Consider the following 20,660-nt stretch of genomic DNA (forward strand, 5'->3'; position numbering starts at 1 on the left):
TAAGAAATTTTTTTTTTAATTTAAGAGAAGAGATACATCAAAAACATCCTCAATTTTAGGGGCTCAAAAACGTCTCAACCTAATAAGATTAAGACTCACCTACACATAGCCATGTCTTCTGTAGTACTGCCTTTAGAACTTTCCTTTGCATTGGCAACCTTTAGTGTTTATCAAAAGAAAGGAAATGGGTGGTGGTGATGGGTGGGGAGGTGCTGTCTAAAGCAGCCTACAGAATAAATAATATAGTAGAGAGGAAGTAAGAGAAAACAAAGCAGGACAGAGACCACAAAAGGAAACAAAGCCCTGCTAGAGGGGGCAATGGCTGCTGCTGGAAATTCACGGAAAACTGCCTTCTAGAAGCTTCCTGAAAGCAAGAGCCATATCTTGACACTCCTTTAAAGATCCCAGGAGGCTGGGGAAAAAACAACTTTTGATGAATACTTGAAATTCTAGGAGGTCTCTCTCCCATTTTTTCCCCCAGGGTAGTAGAAGGAGCCTAGGAATTAGGAGACCTGGTCCTGGCATTGTGACTGGGAACAAGTTACCAAACTTCACTAGGATTCAGACGCCTCGTCCAGGAAAGCTGGGGGGGAGGAGAAGGGGTTATTGATCAAGAAACCAGAAAGCAATTGTGGTGGTAAGTAAAAAAGCGGCCCTTGGTATTGCTTAACATGCAGAGCTGGGAAACAGGACATCATTCGGCTGTGATTTATCCCCTAAGACACATAGACCCAACCATTTGGTCCTCTTTATTCAAAGCCATTCTACAAATTGTACCTCTAAATTCTGCTATTCTTTTCTTTAGAGTTAGGTCTGTCTTATACTCAAACCTGACGTCTTTTTGCCTAAGTTATTAAAAGCAAAGTAAATTTACAGTCACAAGTAATATGAATGTAAAAGAGTTCTGGGCATGAAGTTTCAACTCAAATGTTTAAGTTCTGATGCACAAGATTAAGTGGAAATTCCCTATTAGATTGAAATAATTTTCAACCCATATTTAAAATACTCTGTAGAAAGATATACAAGTTGTTTTGAGAACAGTGTCCTTACAAATCTGACTCTCCTAAATTACTATATACAAGTTTGTTTAAAGAAGTTTTCATTTTGATAACACTTGGCAAAAAAGAAATTTCACTTTTGGAAGAAAATATCAAGAAGCTACCTGCTTCTGGCTACAAGAGCCATTTTTCTAGATTGTGAAGGGATTTGTTCCATTCAACTTTGAACACTATCTCATCCATAAAGCCTTCCCAGGCCATGATAGTCAAAAGGTATCTTTAATTCCACATCCCACTTTGTACTTACAGATGGTTATCAATCAAAATCACAGTAAAAAATGTTGAACTCTACAAATCCCCCATGGCACCTAAAAAAGTACCTTACATGCAACAAACGCTAAATAAATCTCCTTAAATGAAAGAATAGCAGGGTTGTTATGGAGGGGAAATCAAAATCAATTCTCTCCCACAAGGGATTTGGACTAATAATGTAAGAATTCTTCTGATACCAAGTACTAATTTCCAAGTTTATGGCCAAAGTTATCTGACTTATACACGGCGAACAGCACATCTCCATAGCAGGACCTGTTCTGTTATCAGGCCTTCAGAAGCACCAGGTGCCGGCAGGTTATATTTTGGCATTTCGAATATGCATACAGAAGGGATAAATATAATAACAGAAAAGCCAAAACCTGAAAGCAATACATTCTGCCTCAAACCAGGAAGGGCTCATAAGGAAATAACCAAGGGCAGCTTTCCTGGCAATAATCATGCCTCCCAGGCCAATGGCTCTGGAGCAAGATTGAGCACCAGTCTTGCAGAAAGCCCCTGCTCATCCAGAAGCTGTCTTCACCCGGACGTTCCCCAGCCAAGCACCCACCTCTCAACCTAACAGCAAGACACTACCTAACTAGAGGACAAAATAACTGTGACATTATTACCATCACCACCACCATCTAGACAGTCACAGATACTTAATCTATTAGAGAAAGCAGACACTTCACAAGCCCACTTCAAAACCCACCTCCAAAGCTTCCTCTTAGAAGCCTTCTGGGTCTTATTTTAATTGCTCACCCACCTGCTTCCTCCACTAGTCTGTGGGACTCTGGACGGCCAGACCTTGCTCCGTTTCACCAGCAAGCACAGTATGCTTTCTCACTTCAATATAAATGGATACACCGGGGAGGAACATAATTTTTCCAGCTATAATTCTCAAAAGAAATAACTGTACCTCAAAACACACCGCCAGCCTAATAAATTTAAGTAAATGTAACATCCTCATTTAAAATGAAAGGCCCATGGGACTTCCCTGGTGGTGCAGTGGTTAAGAATCCGCCTGCCAATGCAGGGGACACAGGTTCGAGCCCCGGTCCAGGAAGTCTCACATGCCGCAGAGCAACGAAGTCCGTGCGCCACAACTACTGAGCCTGCGCTCTAGAGCCCGCGAGCCACAACTACCAAGCCCACGAGCCACAACCACTGAAGCCCGCGCACCTAGAGCCTACACTCCACAAGAGAAGCCACTGCAATAAGAAGCCCGTGCACCACAACAGAGTAGCCCCCGCTCGCCGCAACTAAAGCCTGCACGCTGCAAAGACCCAATGCAGCAATCAATCAATCAATCAATTTAAAATAAAAATAAAAATAAAAAAAATGCAAGGCCCTGAGCATTGGAGGAACTTGTCCTGACTCTCCTGAGCCAGCAAGTGGCCGAGACAGGGTTACAACCCAATTTCCCAATTAAGGAATAAGCATTGGGCTAGCAATTGCAGGTTTTTCATTCTACACACATTCCTGAGTATCAACTCTGTGCCAACCAAAGAGGAGCACAAAGTATAATATGACGGAGGAGGAAGACAACACTGTCAACAAACATGGGCAGGAAGCTACAAGTCCATGCCTCCATTTTCTCTATAAAGTAAAACTAAGGTATGAGAGGAGCAGAGAAGGTTCAGAATAGCCCTTGTAGAGGAGAGAAAGGCAAGCACAAGATGAGAAGGACAGCTGAACAGTTTTGATTGCCCAACCAAGGCTGCAGAGCAAGACACAGCACCAAATGATGAAAGTGGGCAACTCCAACCTCTGATGCTCAGCCCCAAGAAAGAACCATCCGGAGGACAAGAGGCTTGATCAGTAATCGGGTGTTTGCAGCACAGGCGCAACAAGATTGGTAAGGGTGCTCGTACAAGAGTGCTCAGAGTGGCGTGCCATGGAATCAAGGCTGGACAGGAAGCAAGTGGAGGCCTGAGAGGAAGGACCACCAGAGAGAACAGGCATGGTGTCTCAAACAGATCAAAGAGCAAATACAGTCAGACTAAGTCAATGAGGAAGCTGAAAAAGGCTGTCTGGGCTTCTTAATTTTAAATCTTTGGATGTGGAACAATTCCAGACAATGTTAGAGCCCACATGATGGCCAACAGCATGGTTTGCTGAAGTGGAATGTCCTCAAGTGAAGGTTGGAAGCAAACAAGTCAAGGCACTTGATTCTCGGTCTGGGGAAGGGCCATTCAGATGCTTCCTGCGGCAACAGAGACAGGATTAGGGATATCAACCACCACCCTAACAGCTATTATTTACTAAGTGTTTACTGTGTATCAGGTAAGTGGAAGAGCTTTACATTCATATGTAATCTCATTTTATCCTTAAAAAAAAAAAAAAACTATGGGACAGTTTCACTGATTCCTCTTTATTAATAAGGAAGCAAAGGCTTAGAGGGATTAACACCTTTCCCAAGGTTACACAATTTGTAAAGGTGAAGCTGGGACTTGAACCCACGTCTGACTTGAAAGCTCAGGCTCTGACCTGCTGCCTCCAAAGTCCTCAATGAACTGAGGGAAGGTGGGACAGGGAGGTGACCAGGAGAGCACAGAATACAAGTCTAAAGGACAAAGTGGCTTTTGTATGAGGGTGAAAGTACCGATGTTATGGATCCAGCTGAGGAGAGCCGGGAGAAAGCCAATGCTGAGCCACAGCAGCCATGAGGCCAAAAGCCCGTAGAGAACCACCTAGGGTTTGAATGTGAACCACAGACTTTGCACGTGGTCCCATCCTTTCTCACACAGCTCCGTGCAGGATGTGACCAGGATCACAGGATGCTCCCCTGTGGAAGGTTTAGAGCAACTGGAGACCCCAGTCCCAAGCCTCATATGGCGGTTAGCTCCCTAACAACCACCCTCTCTGATTACATCCTCTTTTCTTTTCCCTCCTCCTTCCTGTTAAGTTTTCCACTTGTATCACACAACAGAGCTGTGAACCTGACCACCTTCTTGATGTGTGACAATTACAGGTCCCCGAGTAAAGGTAGGAGGCATTACATTAACAAAATGACCTTGGGCAAGTTATTTCACCTTTCACGGGCTCATCTGTCTAACAGGAACACTGCTCCCTTTACCATTTGACAGGACAATATCAAGTCTCTTCCACCTGTAGGTGCTCTCACTGTAAGGGGGAAGATTTATTTCTTGTTCATAGGGCCACTGTAATCACAGTAGCTGATAAACCATCACCACAGATGAAAAAGGAACTCCTCTGAGGAGTCTATGGCATGGGTTGATGATAAGCCTTTAGTATGAAAGGAGAAGAGACCTTGAAGACATGTCAGAAAGTCCATTTTTCAAGAAGTGTAAAGGTACTCAATCAGTCAGTGCCAGCTGAACGAAGCCTGGTATCATAAATCTAAAGAAATTAAATTTTTAAAATTGCACTGCAACTGGCCTCAAAGTGAAAAAGGTCAGACAACTTCAAAGATGCCCTGTGAAAGGCAGCTATTCATTACACAAAGATTTCTTGCTTACGGAGCTGACAGGTGGATCTTTCTCTTAAAGCCCCAGAGTACAAGACGTCAAAATCCCTCCTCCACTTCTGTCAGTGACTTGCTATGATGCTCTGAACAAGGTTTTAACCTCCCCAGGCCCTGATTTCATTAAGTTGGGAGTTTTCAATACCCATGTAGTTTTTTTTTTTTTTTTTAACTCCTCCAGGTGATTCTGATGTGCAGCCAGCAACATGTATTTAACACTAATTATATTCCAGGCCCTGCTCTAAGCACTTTACTTTTATATATATACACACACACATATGTATGTATGTATATATATATATATATATACACACACACACACACACACACACACATACACAGTCATTTAATCCTCACAACCGCCCTCTGGGGAGGGTACTATTAATGTCTCCATTCTGTGAAGGCACAGAGAGGCTGGGACTTGCCCAGGGTCACGTAGCTCATGGGGGCCCATCCAAGCAGTTTCGCTCCAGAGCCTGACCATGAAGTCCCTATCCTATGCCTACTTTTTTGGATAAAAATGAGAGACGAGCTCCCAGGGGCCTGGTGAGGTATTAAAACAGACAAAACCGTCAAACAGGGGGAAAAATCATCTTTGGCCACACATACACGCGTGCACACACACACACAACCCCCCGCCACCCCTAGAGAGGCATCCCATGCCTCAATCTATCTTGAAAAAGAGAATCTACCTCTGTTGAAAGACACCTCCTGTCCACTCCCTCAGAGTTACTAGGCATCCATCTTATCAGAGTTACTTCAAACTAGTGTTGTCAATGTATATGATCTGGAGGCATCACACAACAAAATACATGCAACAAAAAGAGCACACTCTTCAATTCATGAGCTCATAGGGGGAGAACACGGAGGTGGGCCATACTGCCAACGAGGAAGATTATTTGGGGGCAGAGACCTCTGTGTCACATGGGGAATGCTTCCCCTATTCCTAACACTTACCCGGAAATTTGGAACTACGTTATTCAAGAGGGGAGCTCAAAACAACAACAACAAAAAAAAAACCTGCCCATTTCTCACTAGAATGAATTGTATGAAGCTTAATAAAAGGTGATGGGCTGGGGCAAGGAATGGCCTGGTGCCCAAGCTTTCCTTCTCTGGGCTGTTTTACACAGTCCAATAAATGTAAGATGGTCTTAACCTTGGACATCAAGTTCTAAAATAAATTAGGGAATGCCTGCAGTGCTAATGCAGTGGAGAGCTGAATCAAATTCATACAAGCCACACAGGATCATCTCTTCCCACAGCTAAAGCAAATATCTCAACACATGGATCACTGTGCTCTTATCTGAAATTTGTAAGGGAAACCATTCTGGGCCATAAACATTTGGCTGCAGTAAGCAGTCTCCCAGTGTGACTGCCACAGGGGCCCATGAGAAAGATCACATGGGAACGGGTGGTGGCTTTATTTTTTAATCCATTCCAACAGCCCCAAAATGGGGGAATACCAGAGCTCTAGATAATAAAAGTCAAAGACAACTCATGCTAGGAAATAAAGGCCAAACATGTAGAGTTTTGTGGGGTTTTTTTAAATGTTCACAAATCCAGTCTCAAAGGAAGATAGGAAAGATAATACAAGGGTGCCATCCAAGGCAGGAGCATGTGACCTTTTAAGTGCCATGGGCTGCTTCAGCAATCTAGACCCTCCAATCAGAATGTTCCTGGGTGATTTTGACATAGAAAATGCGATTACAAAGAAAATCAATTATACTGAAACAGACATCAAAATATTTAGAAAGCAATCTGTGAAAATAGTAATGTGTGCTTCTTAATGCATAAATAACATGACACAAGAGCAGGTCTAAGAGCTACTGTAGTTTTCTGAGCAGTGGTAGGCATAACTGATAGCTTAAACTATCTCCCACAATGTGATACAAAAGTTTGTAATTTCTAAGTGGCAATGCCACAGGTGCTGACAGTACATGGTTTATGGGCCCCTTTCATGATTGGAGGAAAAAAAACACATTTTGGCTAGAGGATAGTGAAAATAAAAATGTACTTTTTTTCTTCACCCACTCACCCACATTCACAGATCCTCTGATGTGCATCCAATGACCCTAAGAGTTAGGGACCGTGACCCAGAGAATCAGAGTCAGACCCAAAGGAACAATTACTCAGACTTGCCAAAAGCTCTGCTAATAGCCCAGGAGTTTCTAGAGAAAAAGTAGCTCAGTTTTATACCACTCATGGAACAACTGAAATTCAGGAAATTAAATGGTAACTTACTAATTGGCACACATTAGCAGGACTGGGTATTCCACATATGCACCACTCTTAACATTTAAATGCCAAGTTCCATGATTAGTTTACAGAGTAGTCTGTAAAAGTTCTATTTAACAAGGAAGTCCATCACCACCAAATTACTAACTCACTCACAATAGCAAACCTGGCATTGCAAGAGAGAGCGCTGTAGAAATTTACAGCGTGAGACAATATTCAAAACCGGGAAAGCCAGGGTGACAAGTGTGTTTTACATCGGTTTTATTGTTTTCATGGATGCTCTTCTTACCCTTTTAAAAGGTATTTAAGGTCTAGCAAGTATAGTCTTCCAGTTAACTGGATCAGGCTTCCTAGTGAAACTGGTACCCAAGGCTTGGCCTCTTCTGCCCTCTCTGCTTCATACAGTCAGGTCATTCCCCAGCTGCATGCCTTCACAGGGGATGCCCTATGAAGATAAATATAATTCAGAGTCCAAAATACATGGACTTACACTGGGCCACTGCCAATTTCTCATGGATCCTGGGTAACCGAGACGGTTTTTGTTTCCATGATTAGGGACCTACAACAACAGCTGCAAAAGTGTAATACTTTTTCTAGACTAATAAAATTACCTAAATCGGGCTCACCGTTCCAGCTGTGGCGCCAGCCACACTTCCCAGAAAGATGAAAGCCTTGTGCAGTTTCCAGAAGAGCTGGGATGGTAGCTCTGAGCTAAGCTGGAGGCATTCAACCCCAACCCAACAGCAAAAAACACATCGACTAAGTTCTGAATTACACAATTCCTACGCATGGAGATTATAAATGTTATTTTTAGAAGTCAGATAAAACTTGAATCAAACCTATGAAGTTCAAGCTTTACACTTGAAGTTATGTGACATGCCAGGTATGAACATGAGATTTTTTTTTCTCTAAAACACAGTGACAGGTTCAATTAAGGCCCTTTAACTCTGCAGTGAAACCTTTGACCATGGATTCTGTCACCACCTCTCAACACATACACACAAGTATGAAACATATCTCAGACCTAAGGAACAAAATCGGTATTGTGAAGTGGCATGGAAACCACACATGCACATACATATACACAGAGATCACTCTCCTTTCAAGCTGGGGGGTGAGGGGCTGAGTTGCAGAAACTACAGTCTCCAAACTGGAAAGGTTCCTTATACACACTACATGAACACAGTTACAAAGTTATTTCCTAAGTATGTGTGTGTGGTCCCAATGCCTTCTTAAAGGAAAAACAGCCCAATTAGAACCCAGTGGAACACATGTTTCTTGAATGACTGAATTACAGACAGTAGATGTGAAGCTGTTCTAGATAAAATGAAGATGTTGCACACATGTACTAAGTTGTCATGGTCTCACTGAAACATCTTTCCGGTACAGAAAAATATGCGAGTCTGCAACAGAGCTGGATATAAAATAATAAATACCTGGCCCTTGTCTTTATGTAGTCCAACTTCCCAAGCCAATTCCCTTATTCCTTCTCACAAACCTAATAAAGCCCATATTTCAATGTACTGATAACTCACTGAAAACCACAAAGCCATTCATCTCCAACTCAGACTTACGTTATGACTTTTTACAATTATCTCTTATCAATACTGTGAATCTGTAACAAACAGAAGACCTTTACTCCACGAATCCAACAAACCACCATAAAAATAACAGCAGAGGTGGGGACACAAACGCACCCAGTAGCAGGCACCGTTACGTTTTCCACTGTGAAGTGTCTGGTTTAGTCCTCACAGCAAGGAGGAGGTAGGGACTATAATTGTCCTCTTTGATGAAAGGAGGGGATAAAGAAAGTGAGAGTCAGAGAAACTTCGTAGCCTGCCCAGGCCACGCCTTCCCTCTAAACACGGCACTCCATTTCTTCTCTTGAAGAACACTAGACCCTCACTTTTGGCACCCTAAGCCTTGGATCCCGAAATTAAATGATGTACAAGACCAGTCTCTATTGCACAGCATGGGGCCTAAAGACAGGATATATAAAACCAATTTGTCACCGTGGAATTAAGAAACCATTAAACCTTCACTAAAGGGGACCCTCTCCTCAGAGGACCTTGTTACCAAAATATGATGGAACAGGGAGAATTATGACGGAAAACAAAGAGCATTTCCTTCTCAGGACAGGGCAAAAGGAGAGCTATGAGGAAACAAAATGCAGAACCGTCTGTGCCAGGATTTAGGGATTGTTTTGGTACAGCACTTCTTGAAGTCCATCCTCCTAAGATCAATCAAACAGAAGAAAAAACTTCAGTAGACTCTGCTTTAATTCACTTGCCTAGACCTAAACATGTACTATCTGGTTTCACAGATTATATCCTCAGCTGTTCCAAAAGTTATATTCAGACCTAAGGGCAAAAATCAGATCTATATATACTATTCTCATTAACAAGGTTTTTACGTGGAAGGGACTTTTCTGCCTTTATTACTGCAAGCACACAAATGATTCAATCAGCACGATCAGAGGTCCAGAAGAGTTTATATTTTCACATGCTGTTATTTAAAACCAAAAAAAGAGGCTCATCTGGGCTGGCCAACTATCAACTTCCACAATTAAACAGAACTTCTCAAAATTGTCCCTGAATTTTAAAGCACTTTCCCATAAAAACCCTGCAAGGGTAATAAGCAGCATGACCCTACCGGCCTCATCTCAGGCTGCCCAGCTAATAGGAAAACAAGGGATTGAACCCAGATGAAGCCACAGAAGACATAGACCATGGTTTTGCCATTTAAGAGTCTTGTGTTTATCACCTACTATGTAAAAAAAAAAAAAAAAAAAAAAAGCACACACACACACACAGTGACACAGAAATTTGAGTAAGACCCAGTTCCTGCCTTCAACAGTCAACCTCCTCACTAGAAATCTAAATCTGTGGCATCATGGGAACATAACAAGACAGAGTGACATGACGGTAAAGGCTTTGGAGGCAGACAGACCAATCCATAGGGTTAAAATCCCCCAATCCTAACCCACCATGCTTTACCTACCCTGTGATCCTGGGTCTGTAACTTAAACTCTCTAAACCTTAGAATCCTCCTTTGTAACAGAGATGACATACTACAGAATAACTGTAAGAATTAGAAACACCATGACAAGTACCTAGGACTCTGCCTAGCAAGAAATGTATACGACATAAATGGTCATGACTGTCTCACGTTATTATATCTGCTTATACAGCCGAACTACAACTTTTAAAGCCCAATTAAATGTCACTGGAATGGCCTTTTCCTTTCTTATTTGGGATAGTAAAATAATAGAACTTGGGCTTCCCTGGTGGCGCAGTGGTTGAGAGTCCGCCTGCCGATGCAGGGGACACGGGTTCGTGCCCCAGTCCGGGAGGATCCCACATGCCGCGGAGCGGCTGGGCCCGTGAGCCATGGCCGCTGAGCCTGCGCGTCCGGAGCCTGTGCTCCGCAACGGGAGAAGCCACAACAGTGAGAGGCCCGCGTACAGCAAAAAAAAAAAAAAAAAAAAAAAAAAAAAGATAGAACTTAATTGCCAATTACGATATGGAGCTGACTGAGTGAGGGAGGGTGAAGGATGAGTCACACATTTCTGGCTTGAATAGTGCCAATGACCAAAGTGGGAAAAGCAGACAGAAGCACGGGGGTGAGGGAACTTTGGGAGGCGGAGAGTGGAAAGCAGGCAATAATTAGGAAGAAAATGAGTTCAGTTTGGATAGCTCAAGTTAAAAGTACATATGAGTCATCCAAGTAGAACTGTCCAAAAGATTGTTTAAGACAAGGGTAAACTCAGAGAAAGACTTGGGGGTCATTAACATGTGGGTGGTGGCTAAAGCCACAGGAATATTGAAGTTCCCCAAAGAGGCTGAGCAGACTAAAAGCAAACCACCAAGGATGCAAGCCCAGGGAACATGAACATTTAACAGCAGGAAGAGTAGGACCTAGGAAGAAACGAAAGGAGAAAAGTAGGAAAAATGCAAAGGAACCCAAAGGAGAAAGTTTCAAATGAGGAGTGATCAATATATCAAGTGCTACAGAAAAGTCATGTCACGAGTCCTATTAGAGGCCATTTGTGACCTTAGGAGCAGTTTCTATAAAGTTGAGGTGATGGAAACCAGATGGCAGATCATCTGTAAGGTCTCTCCCTAAATGGTAAGATTCTTTGATTTCAAAAGACACGCATCGTTCTCCAAACCCATCAAATTATTAAAACCTCAAACAACAACAGATTGCGAAGTTTTTTTTCTCCAGAGAAAGGGAAATTTGCAAAAGAGACATAGTTAAAAACCACAAAAGCCATTTAACATGATCTTTGCTATTAAGCTCCTATTTCCTTGAAGCTGGTCCCCAGGGAAAGAGAAAAGAAAAATTAGCTTAAATTCTCTACCACCCAAAAACTGGAGGAGGAAAAGATGTCTAACTTACTAGATAAATTTCCTGTCCAATAACTCTCTTAGGGCAATGCATATAAATTGCTATTTCAACATTTTGAAAAATGTGTTACCGTAAGTCGGAAAGGCTTTGGTTTCAATATGCAAATCCCTGCATACAGTGGTAAAAATTCCATTTAAGCAGATTCCCACCTGGATTTCTAAATAAGCCTAAACTCTCGTTAAATTTAGTAAATTGTTCTTCAATGTCATTTTCCTCATTCCTTGTATACTTACAGCCGTAGAAAGTGCTGTCCTATGCAATTTTAAATAAAAGTTATAAAATGGTTCTACGATGCAAGGGACTGCTCGGCTTGGCAGTATAAACTGGTAAAACTAGTTAGCAGAGTTCAAAAATAATGCCCCCAAACACCTGCTCAGGCTCAGAAAGAGGTTTTTTTTTTTTCTTCAAGTCTACTCCACATACAAATATCTTTCAAGAAATTACACATCATCACCTCTTGAGGAGCTTCTTAAAACACACACACACACAGATAGCAGGGACGCCCTCCCCATCCCCCAAATTCCAGTTCAGCAGACCTAGGGTGAGTTCTGGTGCCCTAATCTTTAAAACCTCACATGAGATTATGATGTGTACTCCCCTGCCATGCTCCTGTTGAGAAGCTTTTACCTTTTGGCAGGATTCCCACAAAGTTGAGGTGGGGGGCAATTGGCCACTGTGCTCTTCATGGACGAGCAAGGCACAGCAGGAGGGGTGAGCGCAGAATATGAAATCCTGCGAGCAAGCCATGCTGGACAGATGGCAGAGTGCACCTGCACATTACATGGATGTCTCAAGAACACTCAGAGGTTTGGAAGCAGCTTTAACCTTGACCCCATCTCCTAGGGAGGAGCATTTCCAGCACCCACAGAAAACAGATCCAGGGCAGAGCCTTCAATGTTCCATCCTGGACCTCCTGGGGATTCCTACTCCACAGCCTCAACTGTAAGCATCTGAGCATGGATAACAACAGCCCTCCAAGCTGTGCGTACTTAGGATGGGATTAAAGACTCCGTGCTCAGCCAATTCTCTCTCTCCTTAAAGGAAAGAGGGAATATTTGAGTCCTACAATATGCTCCACACTGCAGATAGGGAATACAAACAAAAAAGGAGAAACAGAACAAAACGCTTAACCATCACAGGAGCCTCCAGCCTCACCAAACCCCTTGTAGTAGGTATTTTTGTTTCACAATTTACATGTAAGACTGCAGTACAGGAAAACCGTAGTACAGGAGAAGTTTACCAACTTGCTTAAAGTTCCTAAGGCCCAGGAGGGGAAGGACACACTTGGAAGAGGTTAACAAGATAGTATGTAGATGGGCTTCCCTGGTGGTTAAGAACCCGCGCCTGCCAATTCAGGGGACACGGGTTTGAGCTCTGGTCCGGGAAGATCCCACATGCTGGGGAACAACTAAGCCGTGGGCCACAACTACTGAGCCTGCGCTCTAGAGCCCATGAGCCACAGCTACTGGGCCCGTGTGCCACAACTACTGAAGCCCGTGCGCCTAGAGCATGTGCTCTGCAACAAGAGAAGCCTCCACAATGAGAAGCCCGCTCATGGCAACGAAGAGTAGCCCCCGCTCGCTGCAACAAGAGAAAGCCCGTGTGCAGCAACGAAGACCCAACGCAGCCAAAAATAAATAAATTTATAAAAAAAAAAAAAAAAAACAGTATGTAGAGCAGATGGGAGATGGAACCCAAGCCACTGTAACTGGTGTGGCCCTAAAAAACCAACCTGGGGGGGGGTTTCCGTGGTGGCACAGTGGTTGAGAGTCTGCCTGCGATGCAGGGGACACAGGTTCATGCCCCGGTCCGGGAGGATCTCACATGCCGCGGAGCAGCTAGGCCCGTGAGCCATGGCTGCTGAGCCTGCGCGTCCGGAGCCTGTGCTCCGCAACGGGAGAGGCCACAGCAGTGAGAGGCCCGCGTACCGCAAAAAAAAACAGAACCTGGGAGGAGCAGCTGGGTAAGGCAGGTGAAAACATTCCCTTATTGGTCTCGGTTACTAAAGGGAGGTTTGTAATTAAACTTGAAAAGTTTTTCATGGGGATTGGGGAACAGGAAAATGACATGATAAAGAATAGACATCACAATATATTCATCTATTGACTCGTTACGTTGTACACCTGAAACTAATAGTGTAACATGCCAACTACATCTCAATTTAAAAAATAGCAAAAAAATTGACAGCCAGTCTGACATTATTAAAAGTCTGAAAATGTTTATCAGTTCTACTTCTTTGTTTGCAAACTGTAAGACATTAAGCCAGTCACACAACATATATTAAATGTTTTTAGTAGAAAAGCACTGTGCTAGGCACCACAGAGACCAAAAAACCCTGAAACGGGCACCAAAAAAAAGCCAGCAAAGTTTTAAAAGAATGAATCAAGGCATCCCTATTATTAATAATGACTGCTTTAACATCGTAATTAAGTCATGAATTTTTAAAAAATTATTCTTAAATTTCTTTGAATATAATCCCAGTTCAGGGCTTCCCTGGTGGCGCAGTGGTTGAGAGTCCGCCTGCCGATGCAGGGGATACGGGTTTGTGCCCCGGTCCGGGAAGATCCCACATGCCGCGGAGCGGCTGGGCCCGTGAGCCATGGCCGCGGAGCCTGCGCGTCCGGAGCCTGTGCTCCGCAACGGGAGAGGCCAGAGCTGTGAGAGGCCCGCGTACCGCAAAAAAAAAAAAAAAAAAAAATCCCAGTTCACTTTCAAAGGCCTCAAAATTGTTCAGAAAGTAACATATCTTGGGAAACTTGGTCTGTCAGAGCACGCATTCTCCCTGGGTCTCACTCACCTCGCTTCACCCCAGACTCTACTTGCTGGCAACAGAGAGACGCTGTCTTACTCGGGGGGCACCCAGAAAGTTCCTCTGTGACCACAGAAAGCTGGGAAGAGAACTGCAAAAAAGAAAACCGGTCAGCATACCCATCCTCCGAAGCAAGAAGCACAGAGTTTATAAAACCAGCTACAACCAGGACTCCAGACAAAGCAGTCATGGAGAGGATCGAGCTGTCAGCATCTACATACTCTTAACAGGGGAAAAAAACAGGGTGAGGGGCTGGCAAATCAAGAAAACGCATTCCTTCTCCTGATACCCTCTGTCCAAGTGACCAGGGACACTGACTGGAAGCCCCTTGTCTTGAGCAAGGTACTGCAGTGTCCGGACTACCTTCTCTATCTCGGGTTTTCTCTTTAAGTGATGCTAATGGGTTTACAGCCCAACGCACAAATGTTTCAAAGGTTTGAGATATCGAGCCAAGAACCTCTCTAAAACACTCAGGGCGCTCAAGTTCTCCAGGACATTTTCTTCCCGTATTTCCTACCTCACTCTTCACAGGTCCCAGCTCTCTATACGACTCATCGTTTCCGAACACGCCGTCCAATCTCACACCTTTGCTCTCCCCAGTCCCTCATCCTGAAACCCCTCCCCCACTCTGGAGATGAGTCATCCTCCAGGCACAGCTCAAGTATCACCTGCCTGCCCACCCCACCCCCATGGAACCTCGCCAATCCTTCCTCTGCATGCAAAGCACCTTGAGGGTACCTGCATTCTAGCAGTTGCTTCCTGCTGCTTGACCTCCCCTCCTCCCCATTTCTCAAGGGCTGGTCTTCCCTGCCGTCCCCTACATCACCCTCCTGCTGTAATCACAAGTAGAGGCAGATGTCAATGCATGTTTGTTCATTGAAGGATTCCAACAAGAGGTTCTCCATGACTGACTCGGAGTCCATTTCCTTGGGAAATATTCTTTTTTACTGCTACTCTGGTACTGGAAGATGTTTTTTCAAGGGTGCGATCTATGCTCAAACACACCGACAACCAGGCTCTGGCTCAAGTCAATCCCCTTGCAGCAATGCTGCCGGGCTTCACTGCCAAAGAGGACGGATCGTGTGTAGTCACGTTGGGGCCAACAAAACCACCTTGGCCGGGCACCGGAGTGTAATAGGTTTGTGCATGCAAAGTACGGGTGGAGGCCTTTTCTCCCTTTTAAGTCTGTTTGATAAGCTCTACAAGACATACCCCCCTTACCCACTGCGACTTCAAAGGTAAGAACGGAGCACGGGAGCTTTTCTCTGGGAGGAAACCAGGGACCGAGGCAGGGCACAGGTCCAGTCTCCCCCCCACTTCAGGACAGCTGAGATCTCCTTCAAGGAGAACGCAGAGGAGAAACCTACACGGCCCAGGTGGTCACCCTCTGTCAAATCTCACCTCATGTTCGGCGACAGCCCGTACACTCTGCCAAGGCTTCCGAGCGCTCCAGGGTTTTCCCTCCCCGGGTTGCTGACCTCACTGGTAGTATTTAAGCATTCACTGCAGGACAGCACCACCTGGTGCACAGCAGCTCAAATATCTGAGGCATCCTATTATTCACTCATAAAAGGGATCACCTGCCTCTTCACCGAGACTCTGGCAGCCAGGGAAGGAATCCATCTCGCAGCTGCCGCAAGGACTTCAGCCTACCTCCTTCCACATAACACACCTCAGCAGAAAAGGCAGTCGCCTCTACTGTCCCAACCACAGCCAACAGACAAATATAAAAGAACAGCCATCACAGCCCACGACATGCCTGCTGTCATGCAGACCCTCTGCCCAGAGCACCCACAGACCTGCGTGCACTCTTATAACTACATCTCTAACAGGTGATGCACACACGTGCTTTCTCTCTGGCCTCTTCACCTACAGCAACCCATTTGTTACTACCTCTGTAAGGGCGGGCTGGGTGGGGCAGTCCTTTCTGAGTTTAAGATGACAAAGACAGCTCTGTAAATTACAGAGTCACAGAAGTCCCAAGGGGAGGTGACTTCCTGCAAGAAGGACTGTCCCTACAGTCTGTTTTTGTGGTGATGAGATCACAGAGTCTAGATTCTGTATTCAGTCCTACATGGGTTTTAAGGGCCATATTCAGTAATTACAGAAAGGAAAAAGGGAGGTCAACGAGACCAGAGGAACTCTGAGTGGTGTTTGAGAAGTTACTTATAACTACAGTTAGATCACTTATCCACCAGACTCAGAAGAGAAACTAGGCCTCGAGTTTTCAATTGTCCTTTAAAATCAATGTTAGATGAGAAAAAAAAATGGAACTCTTTACTTTTTTACATTTTCTCATTTCACCACTCCTCCACCCAAAGGGTTCCATTCATTTCCAAGGCATAGTCCAAAATTTGGGCCCAAGGCAGTTTTGAAAAACAAGCATTATGCCACAAAATATTTTCATGTAAACTGCAAAAGAAGACAACATATACTTATTGGAGGAATTTTTATGGAACCTAAAACACAGAAGTTCAGAGACCAGGTGAATGATGACCTTCAATTGCCAATCACTACCTTTTCATTTTCATGGATCTAATTTCCAATTAGTTCCTAAAAATAAAACCTTAAAAGGCTTTTGAGGAGAATTATTAGGGTTTACCTCCTGGTCATCACTCTGTTTCAAAGATGAACAGAGAGACTTTAAAGTTGTTTATCCAACAGAAATAAGCTTTTTTTCTCTTAAGTATCCTTCCAGAAACCTAGCATTGGGCATCCTCGGACCACAAAGACTAGGGTTTGTGTTTATCGTCCAGCAATTTCGTGTGACAGTCCAAGTCCTCCAGTGTTACAGGGTCTTGCTGCACTGAATGCTACTCCATAGAGGGTGAGGCCCAGAGAGGGTGACCAGCGCGATGAAGCCCACAACTTTCACTGGGTCACACCCCGCTCTGAGAGCTCATGCATCACAGTGGAAAACAATACCACAGAAATCCTTAAGCCACTAAAAGAAAGCTCTTGTCTTTGTTTTGTTTCATTTTGAATGCTGGTGCTTAATAGAAAGCAAGCTTAAATAAAGGGAAAAAATAGGAAGGAGGAAAACTCTGGGGACTCGGCATCCATCTGGGACTCGAGCAGCAACAGGCATTATATAAAAATACTTATTTCCATTTCAAATCTTGTGGCTTCCATTTTCCTTAACACAGGTGTAGTGCTAGTACCATTAAACCTATCAAGTACACGGAGGTGGTTTCGATCCTCACTACCCACCAGAATCTCCTGGGGAGCTTTAAAAATTCTGATGCCCAGAAGAATTAAATCAGAATCTCTGGGGACCCAAATGTTACTTTTTAAAGCTGACCAGCTGATTCTAATGCATAGCCAGGACTTGGAACCACTGCCCCTGACCTGTCCTCAGGGTGTTTTCTTCTGCCGCGGCAGGTGGGGAGCAGGAAATATTTATGCCTAAGAAAAGGGAATGGGGGGCTTCCCTGGTGGCGCAGTGGTTGAGAGTCCGCCTGCTGATGCAGGGGGACACGGGTTCGTGCCCCGGTCCAGGAAGATCCCACGTGCCACGGAGCGGCTAGGCCGGTGAACCATGGCCACTGAGCCTGCGCATCCAGAGCCTGTGCTCCGCAACGGGAGAGGCCCCAACAGTGAGAGGCCCGCGTACCACACACAAAAAAAAGGAATGGGAGGAGAAACACAAATGGATGGACGGGGAGAGGGCTGGAGGAAGCTGGAGTGAATAACACCTTGCAGGGGATGATCACTGGAGTGGGTGCAAAGTAGGGCCTGGGGGTGCACACTACCCAGAGAGAGGATGGGGTGGGGACAGACCGGGTCATTCCCTAAGTAAGCCCTGGATAGGCACTGTCATGGAGTTGGTGAGAGGAAGCAATTCACAGCCCATCGGTAAAGACCATCCCTATGTCAAGGGTTTGTTATGTGAGAAATGATAATAATATGATGGTTTTCAGATGTGAAGACCTGGATTTACCACTACGATTTCTCCTGGTTCTTCCAGTAACAGTACTAACAGGTTTGTTTCTTTTTTTAACTGATAACCCATATTTTCTTGCTCACTAAATCTGACAAAGCACACCCTCATTACAGGGTAACTGCCTCGAGTTACAATGCCCAAAGAACAAAGCTTTCCGAGGCTCCTATGAGAGCTGCACGGAAACCTGATCTCCGTTAGCATCATGATGCTCTCTCAGATATGACAGTGCGTGGTAAGAGATGCTGGGTACCCGGGGGAAGGGTGAGGACTGCAGGGACACCGTCTCCAGCTGAGGACAGCTAATTCTATTCTCCCGTCCTTGTTCCTTAGTTCGTAGGGTTACCTGCTCTCTACCTGTCCTGTAACACAGGGACAAAAATCAGCCTGTCCAGCTGGGATGCCTCCTTCCCAATTTCAGTCTCCCATGGAGGAATTAATCAGTTTTACATTATCCATCCATTACCAGTGTTGCCCTAAGTATATCCTGCAGGCCATCTGTACCAGAAGGACCTGGGCCATTCCTGGACACCCCAGGCTGCCTGCGAAGGGAATCATAATATCTGGAGTACAGCCCAAGAGTCTGCATTTTAATCAACCACACAGACACAACGGCCTGTGAACCTGTCATAAACCCTCAACAACTCCTCCTTTGAAATAGGTTTATCAGAGGTGCTGCTAAATCTCTCCATAACCTCTGCCACTTCCTAACTGGGCCTTCATTAACTCACCCTCCTCCGTGGTCTCCCAGGGTATCTGGTCCCTCCAAGGTACACTGCATGGCCATTTACTCAATACCACTGCTGGCTCAAAGCTCCCAAGTCAAGTCACGCTTCTCTGAACGCACACCTGATGCAAAACTTCTCTACCAATTTCAATTGAGGGTTTCAGGTCTGCTAGTTCTCTCTCCCAACTAAACCTCAAGCTTCTTGAAGGCAGGGCCCACAGCATCCCTCTGTATCTTCCATAGGGCCCACTACGTCTTAGCTTCCAAGAGCAGTGGTTGACTAACAGACCAAGCTCTTGCTTCAGCCCTGGGTTTTCCTTCTTTCACCTTCTTCTCATTCTCCCTGGGAAAACTTTCATTCTCTCCTTTCCATAACAAAATTGATTCAGGCAAAGGTGGGAGAAAAGATTATTTACATACTAGTGGGGAAAGAGTGAGGGGGTGAAAGTCATAAGGTAGCAACCTCATCTCTCCAGAAAACACCTAGAAACCAAGAAGATCTATTTAGTCTCTGAAGCTGCCAAAATCAGTAACTAAATTCACACACAATTCAGAAGAGAACTTCCCAGCTTCTTCCCATTTTTATCCAACACCTCCTTCCCAGGCCCTCCCTGAGAGCTAGTTTACTCCTCTTCTAGATACAACTCTAACAGAAGGGAAATATTTGGTCTTCCGGGTCACCATAAATTAACAAGGTGGAGGGCAATTGCTAGATCAAGGCACAATGAAAATCCTGAGAAATTATGACTGACAGGAGACAATGTATAAAATCCCAAACAGCAGATTACAGGCAGTTATAGTTTAAATAGCCTTTCAATCCCCAAAACTGTCCAAGAACACCTAAACAAAGCATTTCAAAATAGCACCATTAGTGGCTCTGAGAGATCACCCCAGGCACTAAAAGAAGGTTATTTTCTTTCCAGTGGATCTCCAGTAACTACACTCAGGAGAGAAGATGCCCACATAGGCAACCTCAGTCCCTAAGAACCAAGTGTTCTCAAAAACAGGAATGGGCACTGGGAATTCCCTGGTGGTCCAGTGGTTAGGACTCAGTGCTTTCACTGCCGTGGCCAGGGTTTGATCCCTGGTCGGGGAGCTAAGATCCCATAAGCTGCGCGATGAGGCAAAAAAAAAAAACAAAAAACAAAGGAATGGGCACTGTATCCAACTGCAATGCACTGTCCCTATGTGGTCTCCAATACCAGTGACCATCAGGACAGACTGTCAAAGGCACACACCCCTCGGTGTTGCCATCCTGATTGGGAACCTTCCTTCTGGCTACTCTTACACTTGCCACGTGCTCATCACTTCCCATCTACCTTTTTTTGTGGTACTTGTGAGTGAAGCTGCTCGCCAGATCATAAACTTCCTTGAGCAGAGGGATTGCACCTTTGCATGGACACCATGCCCCCCATCTCTGCATCTCACAGCTGATGCCTACTGACACTGTCTGGAAGCCCTACAGCCAGATGATCTTAAGGAAGGAGCTATCTAAATGAGCTGTTTTGAAACAGTCCAAGCAGTTCTATAGTCTTTAAAGGTATTGGTTTTCCTGCTTTCTGGCAGAGTTTTTAAAAATACAGGTTTAGGGCTTCCCTGGTGGCGCAGTGGTTGGGAGTCCGCCTGCCGATGCAGGGGACATGGGTTCGTGCCCCGGTCCGGGAAGATCCCACGTGCTGCGGAGCGGCTGGGCCCGTGAGCCATGGCCGCTGAGCCTGCGCGTCCGGAGCCTGTGCTCCACA

At 44.9% G+C, this 20,660-nt stretch overlaps 1 protein-coding gene across 4 annotated transcripts in view; it reads right to left on the minus strand.

Annotated features, from left to right (window-relative positions):
* TANC1 (tetratricopeptide repeat, ankyrin repeat and coiled-coil containing 1) overlaps window positions 1-20,660 on the minus strand; it is a 235,869-nt gene that overhangs the window by 167,686 nt on the left and 47,523 nt on the right. For 3 of the 4 annotated variants that reach the window (XM_081242563.1, XM_081242564.1, XM_081242561.1), the window contains exon 2: window positions 14,240-14,342. The exons of the other annotated variant lie outside the window; for it this stretch is intronic. The gene's annotated coding sequence lies outside the window, so the exon portion shown is untranslated. The remainder of the gene's footprint in view (window positions 1-14,239; window positions 14,343-20,660) is intronic. 4 annotated transcript variants of the gene reach the window in all.

Source organism: Mesoplodon bidens (genome assembly GCF_964165515.1).
Source record: "Mesoplodon bidens genome assembly, chromosome: 8".
Lineage (NCBI taxonomy): Eukaryota > Metazoa > Chordata > Mammalia > Artiodactyla > Ziphiidae > Mesoplodon > Mesoplodon bidens.